This window comes from Pavona decussata, unplaced genomic scaffold (assembly GCF_977016875.1).
Source record: "Pavona decussata unplaced genomic scaffold, jaPavDecu1.1 SCAFFOLD_765, whole genome shotgun sequence".
Taxonomy (NCBI): domain Eukaryota; kingdom Metazoa; phylum Cnidaria; class Anthozoa; order Scleractinia; family Agariciidae; genus Pavona; species Pavona decussata.
This window is the reverse complement of record NW_028145916.1, coordinates 62,929-71,336: the sequence shown is the minus strand read 5'-3', so window position 1 is coordinate 71,336 and position 8,408 is coordinate 62,929. Positions and strand designations below refer to the sequence as shown.

The 8,408-nt window shown below is 37.8% G+C and overlaps 2 long non-coding RNA genes across 2 annotated transcripts; one reads left to right on the top strand and one right to left on the bottom strand.

The window, feature by feature from the left end:
- Window positions 1-2,047: 2,047 nt before the first annotated feature.
- On the bottom strand, window positions 2,048-4,323 carry LOC146448725 (uncharacterized). Its single transcript, XR_014860917.1, has 2 exons — window positions 4,057-4,323; window positions 2,048-3,793 (listed from the first exon to the last, which is right to left on the bottom strand). It is a non-coding gene; the product is annotated as an uncharacterized LOC146448725 (long non-coding RNA).
- A 56-nt stretch (window positions 4,324-4,379) lies between these two features.
- LOC146448724 (uncharacterized) lies at window positions 4,380-6,528 on the top strand. Its single transcript, XR_014860916.1, has 2 exons — window positions 4,380-4,855; window positions 5,361-6,528. It is a non-coding gene; the product is annotated as an uncharacterized LOC146448724 (long non-coding RNA).
- The last annotated feature ends 1,880 nt before the right edge of the window (window positions 6,529-8,408 follow it).

The following is an 8,408-nucleotide window of genomic DNA, read 5'->3' as shown; positions in this document are numbered from 1 at the left end:
TTGGGGGCTAGTAATTCTTAATTTTGGCGGTTATTTTTTTTAAGTCTGGGGGTTAGTAATTATTACATTTGGGGGTTAGTTTTCTTACGCTGGGGGGTTAAAGATTCTTACGTTTGGGGGGTAATTTTCTTATGTTTGGGGGCTAGTAATTCTCACGTTTGAGGGTTAGTTTTCTTACGTTTGGGGTCAAGGATTCTTACGTTTGGGGGTTAGTTTTCTTACGTTTGGGGGTTAGTTATTCTTACCTTTGGTGGTTAGTTTTCTTACGTTTGGGGGCTAGTAATTCTTAATTTTGGCGGCTATTTTTCTTATGTCTGGGGGTTAGTAATTATTACGTTTGGGGGTTAGTTTTCTTACGCTTGGGGGTTAAAGATTCTTACGTTTGGGGGGTAATTTTCTTATGTTTGGGGGCTAGTAGTTCTCACGTTTGAGGGTTAGTTTTCTTACGTTTGGGGTCAAGGATTCTTACATTTGGGGGTTAGTTTTCTTACGTTTGGGGGTTAGTTATTCTTACCTTTGGGGGTTAGTTTTCTTACGTTTGGGGGCTAGTAATTCTTACCTTTGGGTGTTACTTTTCTTACGTTTGGGAGTTATTTTTCTTACGTTTTTGGGCTAGTAATTCTTACATTTGGGGTTAGTTTTCTTACGTGTGGGGGTTTATGAATTCTTACGTTTGGGGGTTAGTTTTTTTACGTTTGGGGGTTAGTAATTCTTACGTTCGGGGGATAGTTTTCTTACGTTTGGGGGTTAAGGAGTATTACGTTTTGGAGCTAACTTTCTTACGTTTGGGGGTTGCGGATTCTAACGTTTTGGGGTTAGTTTTCTTACGTTCGGGGGTTAGTTATTATTACGTTTGGGGGTTATAAGGATTGTTACATTTGGGGGGTTAGTTTTCTTACGTTTAGGGGCTAGTAATTCTAACGTTTGGTGGTTAGTTCTCTTACTTTTAAGGATTAAAAATTCTTACGTTTGGGGGTTTGTTTTCTTACGTTTGGGTCTTCTTACGTTTTCTAACGATGGGGCTTAAGGATTCTTACGTTTGGGGTGTAGTAATTCTTACGTTTGGCGGTTAGTTTTCTTACGTCCGGGGGTAAGTACTTATTGCGTTAGGGGGTTAGTTTTCTTACGTTCAGGAGTTAGTTTATTTTACGTTTGGGGGTTTGTAATTCTTACGTTTGGCGATTAGCTTTCTTACGTATGGAGGTTAAGGATTCTTACGTTTTAGGGGTTAGTTTTCTTATGTCTGGGGGCTAGTAATTATTACGTTTGGGGGTTAAGAATTCTTACGTTTTAAGGTTACTTTTTTTTACGTCTGGGGGTTAGTGTTTTTTACGTTTGGTGGTTAGGATTCTTACGTTTGGGGGCTAGTAATTCTAACGTTTGGCGGTTAGTTTTCTTACGTTTTGGGGTTAAGGATTCTTACGTTTGGGGGTTAGTTTTCTTACGTCTGGGGGTTAGTAATTATTATGTTTGGGGGTTAGTTTTCTTACGTTTAGGGGTTAAGGATTCTTACGTTTGGGGGTTAGTTTTCTTACGTTTGGGGATTATTTTTTTACGTTTTGGGTTTAGTAATTCTTACGTTTAGGGTTTAGTTTTCTTACGTTTTGGGTTAAGGATTTTTACGTTTGGGGGTTAGTTTTCTTGCGTTTGGGAGCTAGTAATTCTTACGTTTCGCGGTTAGTTTTCTTACGTTTTGGGGTTAAGGATTCAACACGTTCTAAAACAAAATGCAATTTCTAAAACGAGAAATTCTGAAGGTTTCTCTTCTTTTTTGCCAGAATTGGACAAAAAACTGTCAAAATTCTTTGATTTTAGAACTGCTGTCAAGCAGTGAGAAATAAATCGGACAAAAACCATCCAATTTCACGTACTTTTACTAAACCCAAAGAGTTACAACAAACACGGCCAGCATTAAAATTGCCCAAACTTGTCCATTTACGATCGTAATAAGGAAAAATTCTTTGAAATTAAAGCGATTCTGTTTAGAAGGTAAAGTATGTGTGCAAAATATGTTGAAAACTGTACTTAAATGTAAGAGCCTAGAAAATCATTTGCAAATTTTGTTTTAATTCCTTATTTTTTTCTACACTGTAAAGAAACTGAAAAATTAACACCAAAAAAGCATTACCATTAAAGATTCACTTAAGTAAAGAAAAGGTCAATAAAACTTTGCTGTAGACGCGTAATGTCGGTGGAAAAATTATCCGACTTTACCTTTAAGAACCCAAGGCGTCGTTTTGAAATTTCTATCGACATTTACCTGCAGAACTCAAAATGTCGCTGGAAATTTCCATCGACATTACCATTCAGAACGCAAAATGTCGCTGGAAATTTCTATCGACATTACCTTCAGAACTCAAAATGTCGCTGGAAATTTCCATCGACATTTACCTTCAGAACACAAAATGTCGCTGGAAATTTCCATCGACATTACCTTCAGAACGCAAAATGTCGCTGGAAATTTCTATCGACATTTACCTTCAGAACTCAAAATGTCGCTGGAAATTTCTATCGACAGTACGCTATTTCAGAACTCAAAATGTCGATGGAAATTTCTATCGACAATACTTTTAAGACCGTAGAATGTAGTTGAAAATTCGTTTTGACATCTTGTTTTAATAACAAAATGAGTCAAATGCTGCTAGTGGCAAAACTAGTCTTCGTTGACCTTAAATTTACACAAGGCATAAAAGGGTCAACACTTTCTATTGATACATTACATTTGACTTGTATTCTTTCACGAAAAATCCGTTAACTATCTTGGAACATTCTTCCGGCAGCTCTGAGCACTCAGAAATATTTAAAAATTGACTAAATTTGCAAATCTGCAACTGAGTTTGACTAAGGCCCTTCTTTGCGTAACAATACAAAATTAAGAAAATCCCCTTTTTTTAAATTTCACATTTCATGAAGCTATACAGAACGATAATGTTCCGAACGCAAAACTTATAATTGGCATTCCGTCCCAACTTTAAACAGAGGCTTTTCCGAAATTCGGACCCTTGGTATGATGAATCCTCAGAATTCAGTTATCAAATACTTGGGTTAAGTGGGTGGGTGGGTTAGATCGAATATGGACCGATAGCGGCTGCCAGAGGCGCCTTCACATGCTGACGTCCGATCTCACCTCACAGAAATGTAAACCGCCATGAGACTTGGTGATATGTGCGGTATATAAGAATTCATTCATTCATTCATTCATTCATTCATTCATTCATTCATTCATTCATAATCCAGGGGTCCGAAATTCAGACCCTTACTTTGCTGAATCCGCAAAACATATATGTTTTAAAAGAGGAGGTCACTTCTGTATCCAGGCTTTACATAAATTCCCTTGCTCATAATGATAACTTACACGTTGAACTAACCAATTGCAGAAGTGCTTTAATACGATGGAATTTCCAGCATCATTGACTAACTTGGTCTAAAGGCCGCAGAATTTCTACAACCTCCCTTTGAACAGGTGTGCAATCTAAGTAGTGAACTCATCGAAGGATAATTATGGATGACATTTATAGCGGACACTGTTTGGTGATGGCCTATTTTACTATATAAGATAAATGTACAGTATCTTAATTTATAAAGGTAAATTCTGAAGAAAGGAGAACGTTTCACTTTTGCTGAGAATGTCAGCTTATTTCCTCCGACCTCTAAACAGCTGCTCTAAACTCTTTACATCAGTTGAGACGATTTCTTCTTCCATTCAGACTTGTCTTTGAACGATGACAACAGCGGGTGTCTTATTTCACCACTTTCTCTGCACGCTAATGTACTGGAACGTATCCCTCCATTTCTTAAAGAAAAAAAAAAGAAATATAACGTGTTAAAAGCATTATTCCGAAGTTAAATGTAACATGGACCAGGACAAATTCTCTTAAACCCGATCGATAGCAGGCAACAGGCACAGAACTGCTAAGTGTCGAGCGATACAAAAATAGGCCGAGTCTAGGCTCCGTTTATCGGTACATCCAAGTATTTTGAATTTATTTGAAGCTATTTAAAGTATGGCAAACACAACTGAATACTCTTTTCAACTTGAAAAGAAGATGTACATACCAGAAGAAACATAGCCAGTTCTCCCGCTCGTGACGGACTTGAATCTTGAACGCTGCTATCTGTATCACTAGTCTATCAGTATGCCATTGTCCATCCTAGCACGTACATGACGGCTCCATGCTCCTTCCCAAAATCTGGCCGTCTAAATTCAAATAATCGCTGTCTTTCGCTTTCACTTTTTCATTGAATCCCATGCTATTGGAAACTCCGAATTGTAGTAGTTGCGTTGATGTAAATTAGGGTCAAAACGTAACGACCACGCGACAAAAGTAAATGAACGGCCTTTGTAACAGCAACGATCTGACCGCCAAAAATGTAACGTTATCAAAGAGTTCTTTGTATCAGTTTTTGAGTCACACAAGGTTGTGTGACATTTTGTTTTCCCTCTTAGTTTTGAAATAAAAGGGCTATAGCCGTGTCTTGCTGGCAAAAAGTACTAGACCTAGTAAAGTTAAATGACTGGTGGGCCCAAATATCTTTTTCGAGACAATTTAAAGAGTTTGCGTGCAAGCTACGTGACTCGACATCGATCACGTTCCACGACGCACAACCGGACTATTGACAGGTTGGGATCGCGTGGTTCAAAATTATCTTTTCGTCGTTGGCAAGCTGGTTTCAGTGGTTTATTCGGCTCGGTTTTGGTGTTGACTCCATGAAAAAAATCAGGAAAATGTCATATTGTTTGATGGGAAAGCTGCTGAGCTAAAAGTATGGCGTCGATGAGACTAGAGACAACCAACATTTACGAACGTCATTTATGGCTGATATTTTTACGCTGGCCTTTTACGCCGTACTCAAGGTAATTATAAAGTTTCCTTTTAAAATTGTGAGGCTAGCCTGGCTAGCTATGTAAATCGCACTTGATGTACTCAAACCGGCGATAAAGGAAATCTCCCACGTTAATTTTTGTGTATCTGTGTTCCGAGCGTTTACTAAGAGTATTTACTGAGGCCGTTATTCATTTTCAAATCGCGTGCGTATTAGGTTTATAATTTCCTGTTTCTGAGATGTTTGTGATGTTTCTATGCCATCCTTTCTAAGGCGAGACAAACCCTTTCGATGACCACTCGTCATGACTTCAGTTTGTATGACGGAGACATGCCGTATTTATCGTCCGTGGCCTTTGCATTGCCAAACATTTCAAGAAGCAGTTGTAAATGGGTTGTCATCTGTAAGCCATAAAACTACAAAAAGTCACTTCATAAACAGAGTCACGCTCTTTTTCATCGCACAGAAGATATTAGCGGTTTGGCTGATTTATTATTTTTCATTTCTGAATTGGTGTTTTGATATTTCTTTTTCAGGATTACTGTAGCTGTTCGTTCAGAGAAGTATTCATATTCAACACCGGCTGACCTCATTACCGGCGAAGTGATGTGACAACATCTATCTCCTAGTATCAAGTAAAGGTATCAAGTATAATTTTTTGCGCCATGAGTTAATTATCTACAGATGCTAGTGCAGCGACTAATTTACCTGGAAAATGCTCATTTAAAGACAGAAACCCATCTGGGGGCAGAGAACATATTTTTCGATTAGTATTATTTCTATTTTTTTTCGCAATTTATGAAAATCGTGGTCTTAGACGTGAACTCTGCTGAACCCTAAGCTCAATGAGCGTTCTGTGACAAACATAATGTTTATTACACGGTGGAAGCTTAGTTTCTGTATAAATTTAGCATTGCATTTTGCGTGTTTTTAGCGGATTGAAAAGTAAGGGTCCGAATAGACCCTTGGTTTCTTAGTGAACGTAGTATTGCATCAGTTTTGGATGATTTGAGCGGATGAAAAGTAAGGGTCCGAATTTTGGAAGCGAGGGTCAGTTAGAATCTTAATTCCTGGGGCACAAATGTAGCTATCCGCTGAAATCGAGAAACTTGCCAAGCCCCAACATTACAATTTTTCTCTGTCCGCCAGTTTTAAGAACTAGAACTAACAAGAATTAGTTGAAACATTGCGTTCCTCAAAAATAGGAGAAACTAAGATGTACCTTTAGTCTTGAAATTACACCAAAAACAAGAGATAACTTTACTTTTTAAGACATAAAAAGAGCATTTTACGATATTTTACGACAAAATTATAGTTTTGTGCAGAATAATTCCGAAGAAAAAGGTCTCTAATATATATTCTGGCGGAATTTTCGATTCTGGAAAAACGTAGGTTGGAAAGCGTTTGATAACATTATTTTAAATCAAATAGCCTTGCTACTTTCAATGGAAAAGTATGGTCATGACAGCAATAAAAAGGTCCATAGTAAACTGTTAAATGTTATCTTTGACATTTATTGTGACTTGCCACTGCGTTGTTGCTATTGGAGAGCTGAGGGTATCGTATTTTTCAACCGCGGCAGAAAAATGTCGGTGGAAATTTCCACCGACATGTCCACTGTTTGTTACTAAAAACGGTGAAAATGTTTTACTCTGGTTATAACATGTCGGTGGAAATTTCCATCGACATGTCCACTACTTGTTACTAAAAACGGTGAAAATATTTTACTCTGGTTATAACATGTCGGTGGAAATTTCCATCGACATGTCCACTGCTTGTTATCAAAAACGGTGAAAATGTTTTACTCTGGTTATAACATGTCGGTGGAAATTTCCATCGACATGTCCACTGTTTGTTATCAAAAACGGTGAAAATGTTTTACTCTGGTTATAACATGTCGGTGGAAATTTCCATCGACATGTCCACTGTTTGTTATTAAAAACGGTGAAAGTGTTTTACTCTGGTTATAACATGCTGGTGAAAATTTCCATCGACGGGCGGAGTTTTTTTTTAGGAAGATGCGTACAAAAATTTTCAAACTATGTTTTAGATACGGATAAATGTCGATGAAAATTTTCACCGACCGTTCAAAAAAATATGTTGTATTTCGACAGAAAATCCGTTAGCAACACAAAACTATAACTTGTCAAAAACTAGCCTTCTTTTGTCAGCCTGTCAAACGTCAGCCTGTCACGTTTGGTGGCTAGTTTTCTTACGTTTGGGGGCTAGTAATTCTTAATTTTGGCGGTTATTTTTTTTAAGTCTGGGGGTTAGTAATTATTACATTTGGGGGTTAGTTTTCTTACGCTGGGGGGTTAAAGATTCTTACGTTTGGGGGGTAATTTTCTTATGTTTGGGGGCTAGTAATTCTCACGTTTGAGGGTTAGTTTTCTTACGTTTGGGGTCAAGGATTCTTACGTTTGGGGGTTAGTTTTCTTACGTTTGGGGGTTAGTTATTCTTACCTTTGGTGGTTAGTTTTCTTACGTTTGGGGGCTAGTAATTCTTAATTTTGGCGGCTATTTTTCTTATGTCTGGGGGTTAGTAATTATTACGTTTGGGGGTTAGTTTTCTTACGCTTGGGGGTTAAAGATTCTTACGTTTGGGGGGTAATTTTCTTATGTTTGGGGGCTAGTAGTTCTCACGTTTGAGGGTTAGTTTTCTTACGTTTGGGGTCAAGGATTCTTACATTTGGGGGTTAGTTTTCTTACGTTTGGGGGTTAGTTATTCTTACCTTTGGGGGTTAGTTTTCTTACGTCTGGGGGCTAGTAATTCTTACCTTTGGGTGTTACTTTTCTTACGTTTGGGAGTTATTTTTCTTACGTTTTTGGGCTAGTAATTCTTACATTTGGGGGTTGGTTTTCTTACGTGTGGGGGTTTATGAATTCTTACGTTTGGGGGTTAGTTTTTTTACGTTTGGGGGTTAGTAATTCTTACGTTCGGGGGATAGTTTTCTTACGTTTGGGGGTTAAGGAGTATTACGTTTTGGAGTTAACTTTCTTACGTTTGGGGGTTGCGGATTCTAACGTTTGGGGGTTAGTTTTCTTACGTTTAGGGGTAGTTTGCTTACGTTTGGGGTTAAGGATTTTTACGTTTGGGGGTTAGTTTTCTTTCGTTTTGTGGGTAGTAATTCTTACGTTTGGGGGTTAGTTTTCTTACGTTTGAGTATTTTAAGGATTCTTACGTTTTGGGGTTTGTTTTCGAACGTTTGGAGGTTAGTTCTCTTACGTTTGCGGGCTAGTAATTCTTATGTTAGGGGGTTAGTTTTCTTACGTTTAAGGGTTAGGCATTTTTACGTTTTGGCGTTAGTTTTCCTACTTTTAAGGGCTAGTACTTTTTACGTTTCGGGGTAAGTTATTTTTACGTTTAGAAGTTATATTTCTTACGTTTGGGAATTAAAAATTGTCATGTTTGGGGTTAGTTTTTTTTTTTCTAAGGTCGCGAATTTTATTAAAAATGTGTCCCAATCAGATGTTTTTAGACGCCTTTTCGAACGCCAACATTCGTGATTTAAAATGGTTACCTACAAAAATCGTCACTTTGCTTCCCTCTCCATATAGCGGTAAGGATTTGACTTTGCCTTAGT